We start from the raw sequence: 23,494 nt of genomic DNA, 5'->3' as shown, positions 1-23,494 counted from the left end.
CTCCCATCCTGAAGGGCCAGCCCAGCAGATACCCAGATGCACATTAGTGTGCTTGTCTGTGTGGCTCCACGGAGAGCCAGCTGTGACGGCTGAGTTGCAGCAGTGCCTGGCGACCACCATCATCAGGCTTGGCACCACCTCACCCTGTCCAAGGTCTCTAGATGCCCTGGCAGAAGCTTTATCTTAGAATTTGACCGCAGCAGCCAGATCTGGCCCCAGAAGCCCCTCCTGGCCTGCTACTTTTGCCACTGCTTGCAACAAGGGGTTGCTTGTCATTCATTCATGTAGTCACTCATTCACTCACTCATTCACTCATTTATTAATTCAACAAGTATTTATGGAGAGTCTATTAGGCATTGTTCTGCACATTGAAGGTGGAGCAGAGAACAATGTGAGGCCCGGCCCTCTGGAGTTCACTTTTAAGAGCGGGGGACAAGCAATAAACAAATACACACAAGATATTTGGTCAGATGGAGATGAAAAGGTGACAGGGCAGCGTGTGATGGGGGTGCTCTCTAGGTTGGCTAATTGAGCAGAAGCCACCATGGAGTGGAGGGCGTGCCATGTGGACGCCTGTGGCAGAAGTTCTGAAAGAGGGAGCTGAAGGCAGAAAAGCCATGAATCAGGAACAGGGTTGCATTTTCAGGGGATAGCAGGGAAGACAATGTGGCTGGAGTGAGCGGGGAGGGAGAGGGAGGACATGAGACTGGAGGGTGGAGGGGCTGTGAGTGCCCTAGATGGCTCCGAGTCCTCCCCCTTGTTCTGTGTCTGCCTCGCTGGAGCTCTGCCCTCCGAAGTCAGCCTGGACATCCTGAGGAAGTGATTCCAGAGCAGGCTGCCAGACTCACACCTATTGGCTCCCTCAACCCTTGCACCCCTTCACCTGTTCTAAAAAGCAGGATTAGACAGGTGGGTGAGGAAGCTGGTCTACCCTGAAAAGAATTTGGAGTCAGAAATCTCTGGATTCCAGACCAGGCTCCACTGCTTAGTGTGATCCTGGATGAGCTACTGAAACTCTCTGAATCTCCACGTCCATATCTATAAAATAGGATTAAACACACTACTGCCTAAAAAGCTTTGAAAGCTGAATGTTTGCCTACCCTGTGACCCAGCAAGAGAAACATGCACATGGCCAAAGGCACGGACCAGGTGTTCCTAGGGGTTGGTCAAAGTGGCCCTAAAAGGGAATCAGCCCTGATGGCCGTCAGCTGAAGAACGGCTAAATAAGGCCTGGCGTTGGCATGAAGTGGAATAGTACAGAACACCACCATATGCAAGGAAACTAAGAATATATTATTCCATTAACACAAAGTTCAGGTAAAGCTAATCTATGGTGAAAGTGGTTACCCTTGTGGGGTGCTGACTGGCAGAGGACTTAAGGGAAACTTCAGGCATGCTGGAAGTGTTTAATATTATGATTTGGTTAGTATAACACAGGTTTATATGCATGTAAAAGTTAATTGAATTTGAATTCCATGAACAATTTGAGAGTCGTACATGTTGTGCTATGTATGTTATATTTCAATAAAAAGGTAAAAAGTGGGGAAGTGTACTGGCTGCATAGCTGGTGAAGGTTGAATGGGATTGGCAATGTAGTTGTGTCTGTCTCAGAATAGGCACTGGGGAACATTCCCTGCTTCCCTAGCGCCACTCTAAGGGACAAAGCGGGCCCTCCAGCACCCATGCCCCTGCCTGGCCTGTCCCTTCATGGACTGCCATGGACCGAGCATTAGCTAGGGTCAGATAATGCTGTGCTGTTGGAATTGAAGAATGGAATGGGACTGAGTCTTTTGGGGGGGGGGGCTTATTTTTTTCTGTTGCTTTGCTTTGTGATGAGAAAATTATTGTTTTTATCATTAAATGTGGCACATTGCAGATGCTCAGGTCTCAGGCTTGGCATGTGATGAAGATCCTGGATTGGGGAACACTCAGCTCTCTTGACCTGGGACCTAATAGATGGCACTGAGAGTAACCACCTCTCCCTGCAGATGGTTAAGATCCCCCAGAGAGAGGCTTGAGGACCCCAGATTCCCTCAGCAATGGAGTAGCAGGGCCCCACCCCTCCACCTCCCATTAGTCCATGTCTGAAACACGTCCAGGATCACCTGGCTGGAGCAAGTTGTACCACTTCCACCTTTGCATCCTGTCCCGAGCGCATAGAGAGGAGTGACTTCCCAAAGGCCACACAGGAAGCCTGCAATGGAGCCAGGCCAGACCATGGGCAAAGGGCAGGCTTAGAGGTTGCAGGCCTGGATTGCCAGCCAAGCTTCCCCCTCACGCCCATAGGGGCAAGACCCCTTCAGATCAAAGGCTGGGGTGTGTGCTCTCTTCTGCTCTGAAGAGGGAGGACATCTATAGTACTAATGGGGATAGCACTTTCATTATTAACTCGGCATGGAGGGCTGGGCTTCTCTGCCAGGTACTCTGCAGGGTGAACTCTATCACTTCAACCCTTCCTAGCGCAGGGTCACACTCTAGGGTCCACCTCTCCTTTGTGCCACTCCTTCCCTTGCTTCCCATAGACATATCACAGGCTGTCCCTGTTTTCAACCTGCGTGATCTTGGTTTGAGTCAGCCTGGCCTGTGTTCCACGTGAGGTGGGAGTGGCCTGAGGGAGATTATTCTGGAGGTGAGTGTGACCCAGCCCAGGACCAGTTCAGACACTGATCTCTTCCTTTTTACCTGCCTTCAGGTGTCAGTTTCAATGTAACCTCCCCTGACGAATTTTATGTACCTCACCCCAGATCCTCTCTCTTAGCCTGTTCTGTTTCTTCACTCACACCCCTCACTTGTGGTTATCTGTTTATTGGTCTGCTTTCCTCACAAGACTATAAGCTTCTTGAGGATAGGAGCTGTGTCTATTTTATTCACCACTGGGCCCCTGGTGCCGGGCACAAAGAACAATCGATCTTTGCAGGAAGAATGAATGAATAAGTGCTCTGTCAGGGACACTGACACCAGGGAAGAGTGTGCCAGGGCAGGAAGGGTTAATTCTGGGGTGTGTGTAGGGGGGTGGTGAGGACCACATGGGCTGAACCCGGGGTGGTTGCCTAGGTTTCAGAGGAAGCTGGCTGGAGGGCAATGGAGGGCAGGAGGACTCTTCTGAAGCCTGAACACCTGCAAATGCAGGCTCTTCTTTTATGAGCTGGAGGCCTGCCTGTGAAAATGTGTGCGATCCCTGCATAGGTGAAAGGGCCCTGGGTTCACCGACGAAGGAAACCTGCATCCCCACACTGTTCCAGGCAGAGCCAGGAGTGACATTCCTCCTCTTAGGGAAGGAAGAAACCCAGGCCTTCCCTATCCAGCCATGCTGGCCCTGGGACAGGGACTCTCCCTGAAGCTTCTGTCCCCAGGAGGCCCCAGAGAGCCTGTAGCTCAGGCCTCAGAGAGGGCTCGAGGCCTGCCGTGGTCACACAGCAAGGAGAAGCAGAGCTGGAATGCACTCCAGGCTGGGACGCACTCCAGGCCTGGCACTGCCAGCGCCACCCCTGCGCCTCACCCTGCCTCCCCAGGTCTACCATGTAAAGGCCTTATTCAGGTTGTTCAGCACAGGGAAGGCAGCCCCAACCCTGGATCCCACATTCTCTCTGTGGTTAAAATGGGAGCGCAGTGTCCGCATGCAGTCTCTGAGAGCAGGGCCGCTTCTCTTGGCAGTGTCTGCAGCCCATACCTGCTCACTTGAATCGTGCTCAGAGTGCTGCAAGGCCTGACTTAAGACATGATGCCTAGTCTCTGGGCCTTGGCGAAAGTGTCTTCTGAACTCCACCCCACCCCCCTGCCAGCAGACAGGATCTTTCCCAGGTCAGGGCCTGTGCCTCGTCCATCAGACTGGAGACTCTGCTCATGGGCATCTCAGGTCTCAGCTCTGCAACCCTGGGCACTGAGTCCTACCCCAGGACCCCCACGACTGGCTAGGTTCTTCCTTATACATCCCCTACTCCAGGCCAGGCTATCTGTAGACTTGGGGTGGAGGCCTGGGTTAGGTCAGAGCGGGTCATTCTTTACTACCCTTTTCCTGGCACTTCATGCAGTCATAGACTGTATCTTATTTGTTCTTGGATCCCCAGTGCCCACCATAAAGCCTGGCATAGAGTGGGCTCTTGTGACATGAAATAGGTGACTGGGAATGTCATTTGATGGGCTCTGGAAAGAGATTCCAGCCACCAACATCACCAACTCCCCAGGAGCCAGTCTGGAATTCCACTGAGAGAGGCTCATTTCTTGACATTCTCTCCTTGAAAATAAACCAGAGTATTATTTTATTCTTCTCTGGGGTCCAGAGGCCTGAGGAACTATTGAGAGAGTCTGCCAGCCTGTTCCTAGGCCGCTGGAAGAGAAGGGCTGAGATCCCAGGGAGGAGCTGACCTCTGGAGACAGGCTTGGGCTGCTGGGGCCCTTGGGGCTGGTGAGAACAGCGGGGCTTGTCTGGGAGGGAGCCTCCAACAGACGCTTTATCAGGCCCTGTCGCCAGCGTTATCTGTGGCTTCTCAGCAAAGAAGGAGACACAGTCCTCAGCCACCCTCAGACCACTCCAGGCCTGGAACAAAGCAGCCGAGTCAGCTGGCAGCCCCATGGCTCCACAGTTCAGACCGTGGGCTCCGCAGCCTCAGGGCCCACGTGGGGTGTTTGGGGGGGTGACTGGCCCAACCTGGCGACGGCCCGTCTGCTGGGACTCCCCCACTGAGTGCCTGTGGCCGCAGGGACCACCTCCCTGGGGCTAGTCTGCAGAATGGGGATGGGGCACCGGGTCACCGCAGCCCCTCCAGGGCCTCGATGAAATGTCAGCCACAAAGGACGGGATACAGAGGGGCCTGTCCAGGAACAAGGGCCAAGTGTTGGTGTGGGATGAGGGCTGGGGCTGGGCTGGTCAAATGTTTACTTGGAATGGTTTGAGTGGGCACCCTCAGGCCACGGGGGCAGCTGGCGCCTGGCACGGGGCCTTTCTACCCACTACCATGGGGCACTGCAAGGATTCAGACCCATCCCAGATGGGCACAATTCCAAAAGAACCCAGAGGGCACTCCCTCCCAGGCCCTGCCCACTGTTAGAGAAGCAGCAGGGAGGGCTGGCTTAGTCTCTCATTCTGGAAGCACCTGCTTCTCTGGCTTCCTGCAGGTCTGCCATGAATGGTTTGTCAGGTCGCCTACTATAAAATGCACCTTGCCGCTGAAGCAAGTGGGCCTGAAATCCTTGCAACTGGGCAAGGAGCTGCATCAGCCCACAGGGTGCTTTTCTTGCAACTGTCTGCTTGGAAGGGGCACCTTTGTGTGGTGGCCGCTGGGGCCATTAAAATGATGACAGGTTCTTTTGGTAGGCACTCATAATCTGTTAGGGGCAGGTTGCCAGATATAATACAGGATTCCCAGTTGGATTTTAACTTATATAAACAATGACAATTTAGAAAGTGTATAATTATGTCCTATGTAATATTGCAGTGTCAGTGTCACGAGCAGTCGGTGAGGTCTGGTCAAACAGACCTCTTTCCACTCTCCCCCTTCCTCCCCCCAGCACAGAGGGCCCTAGGGACATGAAAGAGAGTGAGGAAGTCTGGAGTGCAGCAGGGGGGGAGCTTGAGAGGTAACAGGGACAGACGAAATCTGAACTTGGAGGCCCGGGTACTGTGAGTGAGATGGGGACCTCTGGAGGGCTTGAGCTCTGGACTACTGTTACAACAGGCTCCCTCTGGCGGCCATGTTGAGAATAGATTGGATGGTCTTGGCCCAAGCTGGCTGACCTGTGAGGTTGTTGCAGCCATCCAGGACAGTAAGCATGCAGCTGGAGAGAAATGACTGATTCTGGACATATGAACCTTTTATTATGGAAAATGTCAAACATTGTACAAATAGTACAAGGAACTCATCACCCACTTCAACTACCATCGGCTCATAGTCAATATTGTCTCATGGAAACCTTTCACCCCTCCTAGAAACTGGATTATTTTGAACCCTGATATTGTATTATTTCATCCATAAATATGTCAGTATGTGTCACTAAAAGATAAGGCCTGGAAAAATTTTGAAGCAGATACCACCAGGAATTTGCCCAAAGACCTCAAGCAGCTATTAAAAGAATGGGGACCCCTGACCCCTTTCTGGGGAAGCCCATTGTCATTAGTTCCCAAGTCTCAGGACCACTTCTCCTAAAGCTTTCTAGTGTTTTCCTCCTCAGGCTTCCTCTCTCCCACTCCTCTGTCTGCATATCTTCTAGCATGATACTCCTCAGGCTGGGGTCTTCGGGTACTGGCATGGACTCCTCTATGGACACTCCTGCCTTTTCCCCAGACCTTGTAGCAACCCAAATCCTCTCGTCTTTCTGATCTCTTGATAACAGGGTTGCCCATGGTTTGGCAAGGACGTTTCTTAGCCCCTCAAAACCATCCCTCCCTCCCTGAGGATTCAGGAAATGCAGGCACCCCGAGGGAACGTGGGAGAAGCTTGCAGGAAGTCACAGAATGAGATGGAAGGCCGTGGATTGAGACGTAAAAACCCTAGTAAATGCAGGGAGGCTCCTTGCTTTCCAGAAGGCCATCCCCCTCAAGAAAGCTGCATGGCTCTGCCTCTGATTTACTGGGAGACTTTGGATGGACCCATCCCCCTCTCTGCGCCTGGTCATGCAGAGCTTCTACCTGCTCCCCTGCCTCTCAGATTCTACCTCCCTACAGTTCCTGGGATGAGGGGAGCTGAGTGGCAAAGCTGGACTGGGGAGAGGCTGCTGGGAACATGCTGACTTCTGACCCAGTCACTGATTGTCAGAGTATCCCTACTTCACAGAGGAAAGCAAGGTGCAGAGAAGTAAAGACACTTCATTAGGGTCTCCTTGTTTGTAAGCAAAGCAACCAGGACTTGAGTCCAAGGCCAAATTCTCAGCTCTGGTAACCAGGTATCTCCATGGCTTTTAAGGCCGCATTCCTGGACAGGGCCCTCCACAGCAGGCCCGATTCTGCCAGTGTAGTCTGGATTCCAGCTGCCTCAGAGCCTCCTGAAGTCTGGAGTTCCTCAGAGCCTGCTCACCACGGCCCTGGGAGACTAGCTCACCTTCCTACTTGGTTTGTTTTCACTCACCGGTATCCTTCTGTGGGCTGGCCTCACTGGGCACCAAGCACACCAATGCATTTCTCTCATTTAATCCTCACAGCAGCCAAGTAAAGTGCTATGCCCATTTTACAGATGTGAAAACTGACTCTCAGAGAGGGGCAGTGACCTGCCCAGTGTCACACAGCTCTGCAATGGGAAAGACGGGGTTGAAACTGGAGATCTCTGACTCCAAGTACTCCTTCCACTACATTGCAAGGACTGGCTTAGACACTAACATGTCTAGTAACCCACTGCCTTTTGGCTGTCCTGGCTTGAGGTATCCCTTTTTTGCACATAGCATATCTGTCCTGCTCCACCCACGTGATCACCCTTGATCTTTCTAATAAGCATCGGAAGCAGGGATGATGTCCTTTTGGCTTTTACAAATGAAGTGCCACACATGCCCCTGGGAAGACTGTGTTTCAAAACTTCTCGAAACTTCCCCAAGGCTTGCATCTGCCCTGGAGCAGCCTACAGATACTTACGTTCTTCTAGCGCCCCCTACAGCCCTTCAATGACATTGAATCGCCCTGCAAGGTCAGAAAGTTTTTCCTGAAAAGTTTTCTTCCCCTTTATAGCCCAATACCTCCCTCAGTTGGCAGATCTGGGCATTTCCCTCACAAGTTTGGACCCACCTTGTCCCTTCTCGCTCCACATATTTAGCAGTAGTTAAAATATGTTTACCTCTGTAATTTTGTCTTCAAGAAACTACGACATTATTAAGGCTCAACAAATTGGAGAGGTTGTCAGGCGTGAGAACCGCAAGAATGAGCCTGGGTTTCCCCCAGTCTGGGAACTCTTGGGGTCAGGTCAGTGTGACCTCATCAGATTTGACTAAGGGTCTTCCAGAAAAGGGACTGTGTGAACCCCAGTAGCTCCCCTCAATTATCACTGCACCCCTCTCAACCAAAACAGTGACCAATTGTTTTTAAAGCAAATCCAGGCTGTCATATCATTCATTTATAAATATTCAATATTATCTCACCTAAAATGTGTGCCATTATTACAGCTAATATCAAGCCAGTGCTCACAGTACCCTGATTGTCTCATAAATGGCATAATAATTATTTTTTACATCCTGTTTGTTGGAATCAGGATGCAAATAAGGTCCACACACATTGTGTTTGGTCTATGGGTCTTTAAGTAACTTTGGAAGTTGTTTGAAACAGTTCTTGTCTTTTTGGTTCTGGCACTAACTTAATGCATACATTTATTTGCTTCATTTTGCTTGTGGGTTTTATGAATTTATCTAAAAATTTTTAATTTTATTTATGGTTTCAAAGTCTCTCATACAAAATGAAATATATTTTAAAAAGATCTAACTTTTACTCATGCTCCCCTCACCCAATCTCCCTCCCCATAATTATTTATTTAAAAAATTATGCTTTATTCTTTCATTGAATTACATATATGTATATTACATACATACATATATGCATATGTATTTGTGTCTCTCCCTCCTTTTCTTAGATAAATGTTAACATTCAATCTCACTTTCCTCCACCTTGCTGTATTAATGGTACAGTTCCCCCGTGATCTTGCCTGTAGCAGTCCGTTAAGACTTTCCTCATTCTCCTTTACAGAACCCTCCACTGTGCTGCTAACCACAGTCCCCTGCTGATGGACATCTTCCTTGTTTCTAGTCTTTTGTTACTTCAAATCAAGGTGCAATAAAAAGCCTTGTGCTTACATTTTGGTATACCTGTGGAAGTGGATTTCCAGCAATGGGATTCCTGAGTCACAGGTTGAATATACTAGCAATTTTGCTAACTTTTGCCAAATTTTCCTGCAAAGGGATTGCACTATTTTGCATTCCCATCAGCTGCATAAGAGAGGGATGGTTTCCCCACTGCCTCCCCAGCAGAACATGTTGCCACACTTTTGGATTTTTTCCAGTCTGATAGGTGGGAAATGGTATCTCTGGGTAGTTTTAATTTGCATTTCCTTTATTTGAGCAATGTTGATCATCTTTCATATAGCTAAGGTCCTTTGCATTTCTTTTTCTGTTAATTGTCTGGTAATATTTTTAGCCCATTTTTCCAGAAGGTTGTTGGTTTTTTCCTTCTCCACTTTTAAAAGCTCTTTATTAATTAGAGGCATTAATTCCTTCTCTGTGATAAACTTTCAGGTATATTCCCCCAGTTGGCCAATTGCTACATTTCTTTGTTAGTTCATTTATTTATTCATTCATCTCAAGCTGCCTGATGCTGGAGATGCAGCTATGAACAGGGTGGCCCTGAGAGGCCTGACTCTGCTGCATAGATAAGCGGCACTCCCTCTCTTCCCCGTGCTTTCCTTTCACCCCTGACCCCTCTTCTGCTACTCAGTGACCTTCTCCCAGTCTCAGCTCAGTGAAGGACAGAAATAAGTCGGATTATTTCTGTATCTTCCTCCAAGTGCCTGGGACCCGATGAGGGAGGGAGAGAGGGAGGGAAGGAAGGAAGGGAGGGAGGGACAGAGGGAAGGAAGGAAGGAAGGAAGGGAGGGAGGGAGGAGGGAGGGAAGGAAGGAGGGAAGGAAAGAAGGAAGGAAGGAGGGAAGGAGGGAGGGAAGGAAGGAGGGAAGGAGGGAGGGAAGGAAGGAGGGAAGGAGGGATGGAAGGAGGGAAGGAAGGAGGGAAGGGAGGGAGGAAGGAAGGGAGGGATGGAGGGAAGGAGGGAAGGGAGGGAGGGAGGGAGGGAGGGAAGGAAGGAAGGAATCTTGTAAGGATAAAAAAGCCTCTCAGCCTGGAGAGCCAAGTCAGAGCATGGAAAAGCCCCTTCAGGACCTGGGTTTCCTTACCCCCACATTCTCTTCAGACCTAACTTGGTCAGAATCGCTCCTCTTAAATTGCTTGCAGACAATATTTGATGCCTGCTTCACTTCACAATTTAAAAGAGTGTCTGCTTATTGTAGAAGATGTGGAAAATACAGAGAGGTATGAAGAAGAAAACAGAAATAACCTATTACCCAGAGTAAACCACTGTGGCCATTTTGTGGTATTTTTATTCCACTTTCTTTTTAAAGACATACTTTATTTTTATATATTCTATTTTATGCATAGATATACATGTACACCTCTAAACATAACATACATATTTCTTCATGGTATTGAATTTCAGCACATCCTCATGATTTAAAATGACCATATAATATGCCTTGAAATGAACATATCATATCCTAGCTCTATCACTTAACCTCTCTGTGCCTCAGTTTCCTCCTCTGTAAAATGGAGATAGTAAATACCTCCTTTTAGTTCCTTATGAGGGTTAATTGTGAATTATATGCATGGAGTGCACTCAGTATCAGACACTGTCATTATTATTATTACTATTTTTCCCAATCATGGACATTTAAATTCTAACTTTATTCTATTGCAGATAATACTGAAATGAACCTCTCCGCCCAGGGGAGTTTTGTGGGGGCATCAGAAGGGGTGCTTCACGCTGACCCACAAATGAATCACATCAGCAGCAGGGTGATGTTGAGGAGACCCCTTGGCTGAATTAGGGCAGCAGGTGTTTGCTCCTGGAAGCCTAGGGAGAGGGCAGTCCAGACAGGGGAACAGCATATGCAAAGGCTCAGGAACTGGAAAGAACATGAGAGTTCTGATGGGCTTCATGGAGGAGCAGTTCTTGTCCCTTTTTACCAGTAGGGTAGTTAAGGCTCAGATAAGGGAAGGGACTTATGAGATGACAGGGATAGGAGCCAGCTTCGTACCTCCTGACTCCCAGACATGAAAAGCATCTGTGGGCTTGTTGGGAGGAGGGGAAGAAGAGAAGTAGGAGGAAGGAGAATTTGGGGCTTGTGAAGCCCCCCTAACTGTGAGCCCCTGCCTAGTGAAGGTTCTGTTGTCCCATAAGGAGGTTGAGACCAGACTCAGCCCTGCTTGCCTCCAGATCTTCTCCCTGGGGTCTCCTAAATGCAGGTGTGCAGGCTGGTAGCTGGCAGGTCTCCGGAGGGTCCACCTTCACCTCCCACCCCTTCAACCCAACCCCTTGCAGACAAAGACTGGAAAGCCACAGGCCCATTTCCAGTTATCCTTCAGAGCACACAATCAGGGAGTAGCTTGCCCTGTGTTTCTTTCTTAAAAGAATTCATGCGACCGACCATGGCACCAGTGCTTCCGCCAAGAGGGAGGAACCGGGAGAAGGCCTAGGAAGAGGGGAGGGCTTGGGCGGCGTGGAGGTTTGTGCCCTTAAAGGGCCAAGCCAGCCTGAGGCGTAGGCACTGACAAGCAAAGTTGGAGGGCTCCTGAATATTTTCCAAAATCTTCACTGCTTCCAGTTAGCACAGAAGGTCCACCATTAAAAGGGATTCTATAAAATTTCAAAGTTTTCCTAAGCATCATAAAATCCAAATTATGCCTCTGAATTTGAGAGCATTGCCTGCAATAGCAGCCTCAGGGCTGCTCCAGTCCAAGCCCTTCTGTGTGATTTTCTCAGGTCCACACACTGAAGAGCTCCTGCCCCCTGCTGTTTTCAGGCGGTAGTTCAAGGAATGGGAGGTGGCAGTCCCACAGTGTTGGGAGGGCCACTTGGGAGGGCCACTTTCTTGGCCTTGGGGATTCCCTACTAGTAGGACTTGACTTTTCTCTGAGGGACCATTGTAAGTTAAACCTCAGATTCAGAACGTAGGAGTGGGAATGGCCCAGAGGTGTCTAAGCCGTCTCTCTCAAGGGCCAGAGAGAATGTAGGGAGACCTTGGAGGTGGTAGGGACTTACCTATACACCAGTTTGTGGCAGAGCTGGGACTGGAACACAGGTCTCCTGATTTCAACCCCAACTCTCTGTGACTGTGCAGTCTCCTTCATCAAACAGCAGCGGGGAGACATTCAGCAGCAGCTGGAGGGGACCAGGCTCTGAGCCAGGCACTGGGGTCACAGTCCCTACCCTTGAGGGGCTCCCAGAGGCCAAGGCTGAGGACATGAGAACAGGCACTTATCTGAATCAGGGTGGGTGGAGGGCTGGCAGGGGTGGGTTCAGAGAGATGTGGAGAATAGGGTAGAGGGAAACATCAGAAAGTTTCCACAGGGAGTTACATAGGAGGATGAAGGATGAAGGGACCTCACTGTCAGGAGAGAGAGAGAAGGGGTGTCCCAGGAATGGGGAAGACGAAGTGCTACGTCCTGGGAAAAGGAGAAGGATTTCTCCCACTCTCAGCTTGCAGTGGGATCCAACAGTGGGGTGGGGGGTGGGCTGTAGGACCCCAGCATCAGTATGGACATCCCACCTCATGGCCCGAAGATATGATCTACCACCTTGCGGGGGCTTATACATTTACACACAGATTGTTGGACATAGTGTATTTTAATCTAAAAGAGGGACTCTCTAATGGCCAGAAAGCAGGCACCTGATGAGGAGAACCCTTTCTGTCCTAGTGGTGATGCAAATGCAGTAGGTGCTGGCATGTTGGGGTACCTCTTTCTTGTCTTAATTCTGTTGACTTTCAAATTGCTGTTTAAGAGCCATCTGCTTACATCCAGCTGTTGAGGTGCCCCTCCCTTCTCCCTCACCTTGATCATGTCATTCTGCTCTCTGTGCATTGGTTTCTCCACAGGTAAAATGAGGTAGGTTGGACTTGATGTCTAAGGCCCTTTCTGTTAGGGCCAGTTCTTAGTCCAGTGTCAGGCCCTCTCTTTGCTGGGGGAGCGGCGGCGGGGGGTGAGAGGGGGTTGGAGGCGCCCTCTGGTGGCCAAATGTTGGCCATGCAAGCCAGGAATGGGCTAGGCAGGCAGTCTCCAACCTTTTTGGCACCAGAGACTGGTCTCGTGGAAGACAGTATTTCCACTGATGGGGATGGGAGGGCAGGTAATGCCTTTATAGTCTGCCATCAGATGCAGCTGTCACTTGCCACTCACTGCTATGGTTTTGATACGAATCTGCAAGCAGTTGATTTATTATGGTCTGTGCAGTCAAACCTCTCTGCTGATGATAATCCTTATTTGCAGCCACTTCCCAGCGCTAGCATCACCAACTCAGCTCCACCTCAGATCATCAGATGTTAGATTCTCATAAGAAGCGTGCAACCTAGATCCCTTGTATGCGCAGTTCACAGGAGGGTTTGCACTCCTATGAGAATCTCATGCCACTGCTGACCTGACAGGAGGTGGCACTCAGGCGGTGATGTGATGGACACCATGACAGACACGTTGTAAATACAGATGAAGCTTCACTCGCTCATCTGCCACCTACCTCCTGCTGTGCTGTGCATCTGGTTCCTAATAGGCTATGGACTGGTACTGGTCCATGGCCCAGGGGTTGGGAACCCATGGGCTAGGTAACCTGCATGGTTCTCTTGAGGGTATAAGGGTGTGCATGGGAGCGTTAGACTGCCTGTGTATTGGGAGTGGTTACATAGTGGATGCGTGACAGGGTTGTAACATATAGAATACATAGTTTCCCTAACTCTCATCCCTTAATTAAAACACAGGCAGATTAAGTGGGGCCATTTAAAACAAAGGCAAGGGCTGGCGAACCTTTCTGGAGTCTGCCTGGGACACCCAGGGTCACAAAATTCCTTGGACCACCCATCTTGCTAAAACATAATGAGAACATTATTCCTCTGCTCAAAATATCATCCTTGTTGCCCTTCTGCTGAGCAGGGTACATATCAAATGCCTGGGCCCTCCAGAAGCTGGTCACTTCTTCATCACTTCCCTGGCCTCACTTTTTAACTCTTCTTTTCTGTCCCACTCCAGGTGCACACTGTCTCATCCTTTACCACCTCTTAGCCTCTGCCTGTGCTCGTCCTTTTTCTCAAAGTGTCCTACCTTCTCTAGTCCCTGAAGTGCCTTTCAAGATTTGGCTAAATGCCACCACCTCCTAGAAGACTTCCTTGATTTTTCCATTTGGGTGTGAGTGCTCCTTCCTCTGAATCTCCTGGTAACTTTGTTTATATCTGTCTTCCTGGAATGTAGGGAGTTTATAGAGTTTAACCAGGTAACTTGGGTCAAAGATGTTCAATTCTGTAACCCATCCCTGAGAACTGGTCCTATGTCTGCTTCTTATCTAAGTTTTTCCAAACACTGAGCCCTCCCCGTTGGTGTCCAGGCCCTGCTCCCACTCCTCCCCTCCACTCCTCTCTGCACTCAGTTTTAGCCCATAGGGAGCTGCTCTCATGGAAGGAGACCTGTTAGTAGAGGAGAAAGACATGGGTCTTGGGCCAGACTCAGACCTATCCTTCAGCAGGTAAATGGCTTCCCAGAACATGGGCTCCAGCTACTGAGCTGTGTATAGGAGGCTGGTCTCTGGGGTGCTCAGAATGAAGGGTCAGGCCCAGGTACTGCCCGGCTCTTTCCTTCAAGGACCAAAGCAATAACTGCAGCCCTAACAATAATACCCCTGGTTATTTGTAGAAGTCTCTGATTGTCAGTTGTGCTCTGCAACATGAAATTCTCACACAAACCATTTATAAATGAGGAAACGAGCTCAGAAAGACTAAGTAACTTGCCCAAAGTCACACGGCTCTGAGTGGGGAATGCTCAAACTCAATCTCTCCTTTCTAAGCATCTCCAAATTTTGTGCACTTCCTGGAGCACTCTGCTGTTACTATGCCTTGCACACAATAGCTGCTTGATGTATTTTTGGATAACAAAACAGACATAAATGAATTTATAACAGTCCCTTTCTGCTAGACTTCCAGTCTGCCTCAGACCCACAACATTCACCTTTGCATGTGGGAAGAGTCCCAGAGCTGGGATTGTCTGAGAAGGGATCGGCTCCAGGGGCTGAAGCGGGGGTTGGAGTGTGGGTCCCAGAAGGCATGAATTCCCTGAGTCTTTGTGTGATGGAGTAAAAGGTTCTGAGCATGATGAGGACTGGCACCTGCTGTCCCACTGTCCCAGTTGGTTTGTGTCCCATGGATGTATCTTTAGGAACCACGGAGTGGTCCCATAGTCAGGCCTAGCCGGCAGGGTAAGGACTGGTATTAATCCAAATCTCTGAGAAGCAGTTGCCAAGACAGGATTAGATGTGCAAGAGGTTTATTAGAGAACATATTTGTGAAGGGAAATAGGGAGGGGTTTGGGGAGGCTGGGAGAGCGTTATAACCAGATGCTGATCTGAACCAGGTGAAGGAGAGGGAAGGGAAGGAGGCAAACTGAATAGAAACATTTTAAATTGTGGAGCAGTTCTAAGGAACTCTGGCAAGACCAATGGGGAATCTTCTAGCCATGGTGTCTGTCAAAAGGGTGCCACCCGTCCTGGGAATGGGTCTGTTTTATATTCCCGCCGTGCCTAGTCAGTGAGGGAAGGAGCCTGTGGGAAGCGTGGCCTCTGCAGACACAGGATTTGGTGGTATGCCTTATGGCGGAAAGTCAGGCATCGTGACTGATGGCGAAGCGCATGCTGGTGGGGGGAGGGGTGCCTCTTTCTCAGCCTAAATACTGTTGACTTTTAAATTGCAGTTGAAGAACCATCTGCTCACATCTAGCTCTTGAGGTGGCCACTCTTTCCCTCCCTCACCTTGACCACACCACCCCCTCTCTCAGCATCCGTTTCCTCACGCATAAAATGAGGCTGGTGAACTTATCTTTAAGGCCCAGAGTGCAGCTGCTGAAGCCTTTGGTAATTTCTGCTCTCCAAGGTCAGAGATCTGAGGGAGTCTCCTCATGGCCACCAGGGCCTCCTGCCGAGCAGGGCCTCCTCTCACCAGCCTGGCCTCCAGGACAGCCACCAGGCTCACAGCAGCCGGGAAGGAGAATTTCGATGTCTGTAAAATCAGGAAAGAGGTTGATTGGCCCAGCCTGGGTCAGGTGTCCAGCTCTGGTCCAGTCAACTACGGTCAGAGGGTGGAGACACTTGCCTGGCTACCCATTCAGCAGGGCTTTGAGTCTGCTCGCTGAAGTGCAGGTGAGCACCGTGGCGTGTGGGCACTGGCAGGGGAGGTGAGGTGGTGTGAGGTGGAGTTGGCATTCTCTTGCGGGACATGTCCTCTCAATGTGACACAGCCAGGGGCTTGTTTATCTCAGTGCTGGGGCCTGCATGCTAGCTGGTCTCGAGAAGTGACCACGTGGGCCTGCCCTGCTCTTGCCCACCCTGATCTCTGCTGGCTAGGATGGGCACTATGCCTACTGATGGCTAGCACCCCAGGGCGGGAACATCCAGCTCTGTCTTTCCATTAGCCTGGAAGCGCCTGGTAGGCAGTGACTACTAAGGTTAAACAGCTCAGACTCTAGTCTTGGGTTCAGGTCTAGCTCTTCCTCTAACTCGAGCAAGTTCTTTCCATCCTCTGGCCTCTGTCCCCTCATATGTCAAGAGGGTGTTATCACACAGAGATGGTGGAGAAGAGGCTGTGTGATGTGGAAGTTGGGCCTCGACTTTCAAGCTGGTTTGAATCCAACTTCTCCAGTAACTTGCTGTGTGACTTTGGGCAAGTTACTCAATTTCCCTATCTATAAGATGGGAACAAAGAAGAATCTTTTGTTCTGAAAAAGGTAGTGTGAGGAGTCAGTAGGAGAACACACAGGAAGCTCTGAGCATGGCGCCTGGCATCACATCACCATTGTGTGGCTGTGCTGTGCAACATGCTGGGGACACACTCACTCAGCTCTTACCTGGCGTCTCTCCCCAAGCCCCAGCCCTCGCAGCTCATTGGCTAATGGGTCAAGCAGTGGTCAGCCATGCACGAAGGGTAGCAATGCATTGCGACCCTTCTGCCTGAGTAGCCTCAACCTAATCCAACAGCGGTTATCAATACTTCCTGCCTGGCAGGTAAGTCCCTGCCTGAGGGGTCCCCAGGCCCTTCTGCACATGGCAGGGCATCCTGTTTTGTGAATGATCACTGCAGGCTTGGGAGGAGCCTGTCTTGCATGTCTAGACATCTGGATTTGAATTTAGCCATTGCTACTCACTCCCTATGTGGCCCCCAAAATAAATAAAGAGTCATGAGCTGAAGAGGGAGAAGACTCATAGGGGAAGTAAGCAAAGAGGATGTATCACCCAGATAGGTCTAGGGATCCAAGCATGGAGAGGCACTTTGCCTCTGGTGTAGACAAGGATGTGGGAAGAGCCTGATCTCCTTGTGCGCTGATGGGTACCAGAGAGGGAGTGGAAGTCGTTCAGTGGGCACGTCCAGGCAGATGGCCCTGATATGACCTTACAGAGCTCCCAGGAGCAGCAGAAGGCTCCTGTGTGCCTTAAGGGGATTTCCCACAGCCTGGATTGGGTGCACTCAGCAATGTATTTTTGAGTGTCCAAGAGTGTGGCACAGATAAGGCACGGAGGGCGCGAGGACTTGGAGAGGCTGAGGTAGAGCCCAGAGGGAGGCAAGATGTGATCACTGGGCACCAGTGTCTCATGTCGAGACATCCTGGGGCGGACAGCCTGACAAAGGACCAAGAACTGGATCATCCTTGTGTTCCCCTTTCCACACCTGAGAACTGAGAGGTAGCCTTGGCTGAGATTAGGTGTTCTCCATCTAAGCAAAATGAAGGCTCCAAACAATACAGTTCAGTTACATAAGGGAAGTTCTTTTTCTCATATACCTCAGTTTGTGGTCTGAGATTCTTACCAGACACCCAAGGATAAAGGGAACATCATACAGGTTTCATGCAGGTGCAAAGAGGTGGGTTTCAAAGAGAATCAAACTAACATTAAACTTTATGTCTGCAGTACTGCACAACATGACTTTTACAGGCTATGAGGAAAAGATTTGTGATCCAAGAGTCTTAATCTTAGTCAAGATACTATGAATTCTGCCAGGGCATTTTAAGGGGCACACATGGACTGAATGAAGTACTTATGGAGATACTCAAACCAAGGAAAACTGAGTTAGAAGAGAGATCGCAAAACGGGATGAAAAAGCGCACAGGAAAACAGTAGGCAGGAATGGATACAGATAGTTAAATTGAAATGAATGATGACAATGTGATTAATAATTTGTAGCTTTAAGTAGGGATTCTTGAAACAAAGCCATGCTGTGAGGGAAATCCTATCATGAGTCAGAAATGAAATAATTGAAGTCCGCAGTGTCCAGTGTGGTAGCCACTAGTTCCACATGGCTCCTTACATTTAAATTAATGAAAATTAAATGGAATCAAGTATTTAGTTCCTCACTTGCATTAGGCACTTTGCAAGTGGTCAGTAGCTATGTGTGGCCAGTGGCTATTGTGTTGGACAGAGCCAATATAAAACATTTCCATCACTGCAGAAAGTTCTAGTGATCAGTGCTGGTCTAAGTTATCAGCAAATCCATGGAGGAGAAATTATATTTTGGAGAGCAGAGAACAGAAATAGTCTAAATGTTGTCTAAAAGGGATGAGGAGAAGTGAACAGGCAAAACCAGCAGCAAAACTGAAACGTAGAGATGAATTTAAATAAGTAATTAATGATGGTAGTGGTGATGGAATTTGAAATAAGGAATAAAGAGAAACTTGACCAAGCCAGAAAAGGAAAAGGAGAAATAGGGAGGGAAATATAATCAGTACTAAATACAAAATTATGTGGGAGCAATAAAACTAAGTTTATTTGCTCTCAAAATAACTGTTATCTGAATGAACTCCCCTATCAGAAGTCAAAGATGCCATTTCCAGTAGATATATAGAGAGAAATATCCCCTAGGATAGAACAGCTAAAATGCTGGATAGGTATTTAAAAAATATTTTAAAAGCATAACTTAGATGACAGAAAATAAGGAAAATGTCAGTGTTCAGAAGGATGAAGAAATCTTGAGTCCAGCCCTGGTTGGGTGGCTCAGTCTGGGTGGAGCATCATCCCTTACACCAAAAGGTTGCCAGTTAGATCCCTGCTTGGAGTGTGCATAGGAGGCAGTCAGTCAATGTTTCTCACATTGATGTTTCACTCTCCCTTCTTCTCTTCCTAAAAAGTCAATAAACATATCCTTGGGTGATATCTGCCTATCCCTGGGGACCCAAAGTCTGGGCTTAATAGACTACACAGCTCATGGCACAAGAAGATGATTCCTGGGGTCCAAGCGAGGTGGAAACTAGAAATAGAAAGATAGCTAGAAATAGCTAGATCCTAGCTATGTAAAGCTAGGGTCCCAAAGGGCTGGGGGGGGGAGGCGGGGAGTTGTCCGCAGAGATTTACCTGCTTCTGTTCTCTAGGGTTGGAGTAAAGAAAGATCTTTCCTGAGGCTTAAGTTTTAAGTGGGTGTGGCACCAATATAGGCATTCACACTGCCTATATTTCTCCCCTCCTCCAAAAAATAAAACTAGCATAAAAAGTGTAGTTTAAAGTGTTCCCCAGATGCCTGATAAAGCAATTACAGATCCTCCCTGGAGGGACACTTTAGATCTAGGCTTCAAAGAATTATCACTGATAAACTTCCAAGGAACAGGGGTCATGCTGGAAAAAAAAAATCATTAAGCAGAAGAGGAAATAAGCTACATGAAATGAGAGTCAGCAGAAACAACATTGCTGAATCAGACCAACAGTGACTGAAAATATTAGAATTACCTCTTACAGAATATAAAATAATTAGGTATGGTTTAAAGAAATTAGAATGATTGAATATATGACAAAAGAATGAGAGTATCAAAACTGATCAGATAAGTTTGAAAAAGAACCAAATATAATTTCTAAACATAAAAATATAGAATTGAAATTAAAACCAGTGGATGAAGGATTGGTTCTGGGAAAGATGGAGTAAACTCACCTGTCTCCTACTGAATGCAATTATAACACCTGGATGGAATGTATGAGCCAACTACCTGACCACTTGAATATTAAATGGTAGCTGATATATTGGATAGGTTTTTCCCCCCTGCAGCATTACCTGGCCCAGACTCAAAGACAGCCTAAAAACAGGAAGGGTGCCCTAGGTTCAGGCAGAAGAAACTTCAAGGGAGAAACAAGAGCTCTCTTTCTGGTTTGAAGAGCAGGAAAAGGGCTCCTTGGGATCAGAAAGAGAAGGACATTTTCCTGTTTATTTTTTCTTCCATCATCTCCCAGCCCAACCTCCAGGCAGTCTGGCAGTGGTGGCAGAGACAATGGTAATGGCAGTATCAGCCAAGCATGTGCCTAAAGTCCTAAGGGAAAGAAAATGTTCTGTCTTGCCAGGGGAGATGTGAGCCCAAGAGCATGGCAGATTCTAGTTGCTTTCTCACTTCTGCCTCCCACTGCTTAGCCCGGGATGGATGCAGTCATACAATAAGAAGTGCATGGCGAAGCTGGAAACTAAAGCCCAAGATTCCTGGCTGAGGGACTGGCAAGGGAAGCCTTAGGGAGTCTGAAAGCATTGGGGTGACTACGGAAAGGAGAGAGCAAAAAGAGTGATCCCATATCTTTGTATGTGAGCGTCTGGGATCACTTCCAACTGTAAATGCATTGATCTGATCCTAAAAGGAATATATCTGGCTTTGGGACCTGAACCATGGGGCAGACCACCAAGTCTGGCTGGCCACTGGTGTTGCACATGTAGGACACATTTGAATAGCATTGCAAAAGGCTCTGAAAACAGCTGATATTGGAAGCAAAGCCCACAGAAAGTGGGTTAAGACTTGCAGCATGTTCCTAGTCTAACAAAACTCAGAGTTACATAACATAGTGTTAAAGATGTCCAGAATACAATCTAAAATGGTTTGGTATGTGAAGAACTAGAAAAATCTCAACTCACAGTAAAAAGGCAATGGGTAGATGTCAATTCCGTCCTGACTGGTATGGCTTATTTGGTTGGCTGTCATCCCACAAAGTGAAAGGTCACTGGTTTGATTCCTGGTCAGAGCACAAGCCTAGGTTGCTGGCCAGGTCCCTGGTTGGGGGCATGGGAAAGGCAACCTCTTGATGTTTCTTTCTCACATGGATATTTCTCTTCCTCTATTTCTCCATCCCTTCCCCTCTCTCTAAAATAAATAAATATAAAAACAATTTATTTAAAAAATAGATGTCAACTCTGAGACAACACAGATTTTGAAATTATCAGAAAACTACTTTAAAGCAGCTATTATAACTATACTCCAAGAAGTAAGGATGAATAGTCTTGCAATGAACAAAAATATAGAAAGTCTCAATGAGAGTAGAATATATAAAAAAAGACAAAATAGAAATTATATAGCTGAAATATATGATAACCAAAATTTAAAAAATAACTGGATGAGCTCAATAACAGAATGGAGATGACAGAAGAAAGAGTCAGTGAACTTTAAGATAGATCAACAGAAATTATTCAGTCTGAACAGTAGAGATAAAAAAGATTGGAAAAACATTTGAAGAGTCTCAGGGACCTGTGGGACAGTAACAAAATGTTAAACATTCATGCCATTGAACTCCTGGGAGAGAAGAAAGAATGCAGTTCAAGAAATAATAATTGAAAAATGATGACTGTGAACTTCCCAAGTTTTATAGATTCAAGAAACCCAGCAAACCCCAAACAGGATAAACAAAGAAAATGCCTCTCAGACACATGATAATCACACTTATTTAAACTTTGTCTTTAAAGATAAGGAAAATAATCTTCAAAATAGAGAAAAGAAAGCAAATAGAACACTTATTTGAAAGACTCTGAAATCAGAAACTGTGGAGGTTAAATTGAAGTGAAGCAATGTTTTTGAAGTGCTGAAAGAGAAGAACCTTCAACCCAAAGTCCTATATACAATGAAAACACAGGCATACCTCATTTTTTTGTGTGGCTACATGTTATTGCATCTTGCAGATACTGTGTTTTTTACACACGGCAAATTTGTGGCATCCCTGCATGAACACATCGATTAGTGCCATTTTTTTTTTCCTGGTGAAGATGCTGTGAAAATTGTTGAAATGTCAACAAAGGATTTAGAATATTACACAAACTTAGTCGATAAAGCAAGGCAAGGTTTGAGAGGATTGACTCCAATTTTTGAAGGATCTGCTGTGGGTAAAATGCTGTAAGGAAGCATCACATGCTACAGAAAGAATTGCTCATGAAAGGAAGAGTCAATTGATGTGGCCCCATGAACTGGATAAGAGCAGGATCCCTGGAATCTGTTCTCCCCTTCCCCATTTTTCTCCTGTCAGTAATTTTTATGCTGTAGCTCAGAGCCGTCCAGGTCTCTTAGAGTAAGAATAAAAACTTTGCCCCGGCATGGTGGCTCTGTTGGTTGGAGCATTGCCTAGTACACCAAAAGGTTGTAGGTTTGATCCCTAGTCAGGACATGTACGGGGAGCAACTGACTGATGGTCTCCCCCCACCCCCACTTCCTTTCTCTAAAACAAATAAACATGCTCTTGGATGAGGATTTTAAAAAAAGAATAAAAACCTTCCTTGCAGGACTATCATTTCCAAAGGAAGCAAAAAACAGGGATCAACAACAGGGATCTGCTCCCTCTCTTGCTTATTTTTCTATTGCTCTTTTACTACTTTCCACATCAGTTATTCTGACTTCTGCCACCATTGATTAGTTTTGCCTGCTCTTATATATCCCAGAAAGGAAATATACAGTATGTACTCTTTTATTCCATCTAATGCCTGTGAAATTCAATCACATTGTTGCATATAGATTGTTTATTCTCATTGCTGTGGAGCATTCCATTGTATGGATATACTACGTTTATTTATCCATTTTCTTGTTGATGTATATTTGGGTTGATTCCATTGGGACTATTAGAAATAGTACTGCTATGAATACTCTCTAGCACAGTGTTCACTGTGCACATATCCTTGTTTCTGTTGGGCAATGTCTAGGAGTGGGATTGCTGGGTCATAGGGAATGCATATGTTCAGCTTTCATAGATGTTACTGAACAGTTTTCCTAATTTCATTCTCACCAGGAGCTAACTGACAGAAATCTGATTCAAAGTGGCGTAGTCAAAAAGAGTATAAGCTCGTATGACCAAACCATTGGACAAGGGAGGGTGCAGCTGCGTCAAGGATGGGGGAAACCCTACAGGCTCTCTCTGTGTCACATGGCCATCCATGTGAAGAGTCAAAGAGAGCCTGGGAAATGCTGTGCAAGGACTCCATGGATTTTTGCTGTTACGTTTCTGAGGTGGTGCCAAGGCCATATGAGCAGAGGCTGGCAGCTTCCTTTGGGTAATTTTGGGAGTGCGGTTTCAGGATGGAGAAGAGCAATGACTATGAGGGACATACTTTGCCTTTCCAGGGTGTCTGGTTAAATGGACATGGAGGGAAGCTTCTAGTAATGAAACTGAGGCAATGAAGTGTCAGATGGGCAATCGGTAGAGAGGGGAGGCCTGCGGGAGGAGTCACAGACAGGGCCAGTTGTGTGCTGGCAGGGCCAGGGCCACCAGTTAGTGCCCCCTGAGGCCAAATCATAGGCTGGCCAGCTTCCCGTCATTGCTCAAAAAATGATCTAGCCGGATTTCCTGGTTCATGAACTTCACCTGACTGTATGGGAAGAACTTGCAGGTGGGAATAGAACAAAAGGAAGCGGACATAGGGGAAATGTTGTGCCACTGTGTGCTTGGGCTTGTCCTAGATCCCACGTGGTGTCTCAGCAGGCTGGCACCCACGTGGGCTCCTGCCCAGATGTCCATGAGCATCCC

Source organism: Pteronotus mesoamericanus, unplaced genomic scaffold, assembly GCF_021234165.1.
Source record: "Pteronotus mesoamericanus isolate MK-2021 breed Mesoamerican mustached bat unplaced genomic scaffold, CSHL_Meso_final contig_164, whole genome shotgun sequence".
NCBI lineage: Eukaryota > Metazoa > Chordata > Mammalia > Chiroptera > Mormoopidae > Pteronotus > Pteronotus mesoamericanus.
The sequence above is the reverse complement of the archived record's forward strand: the minus strand, read 5'-3'. Positions refer to the sequence as shown.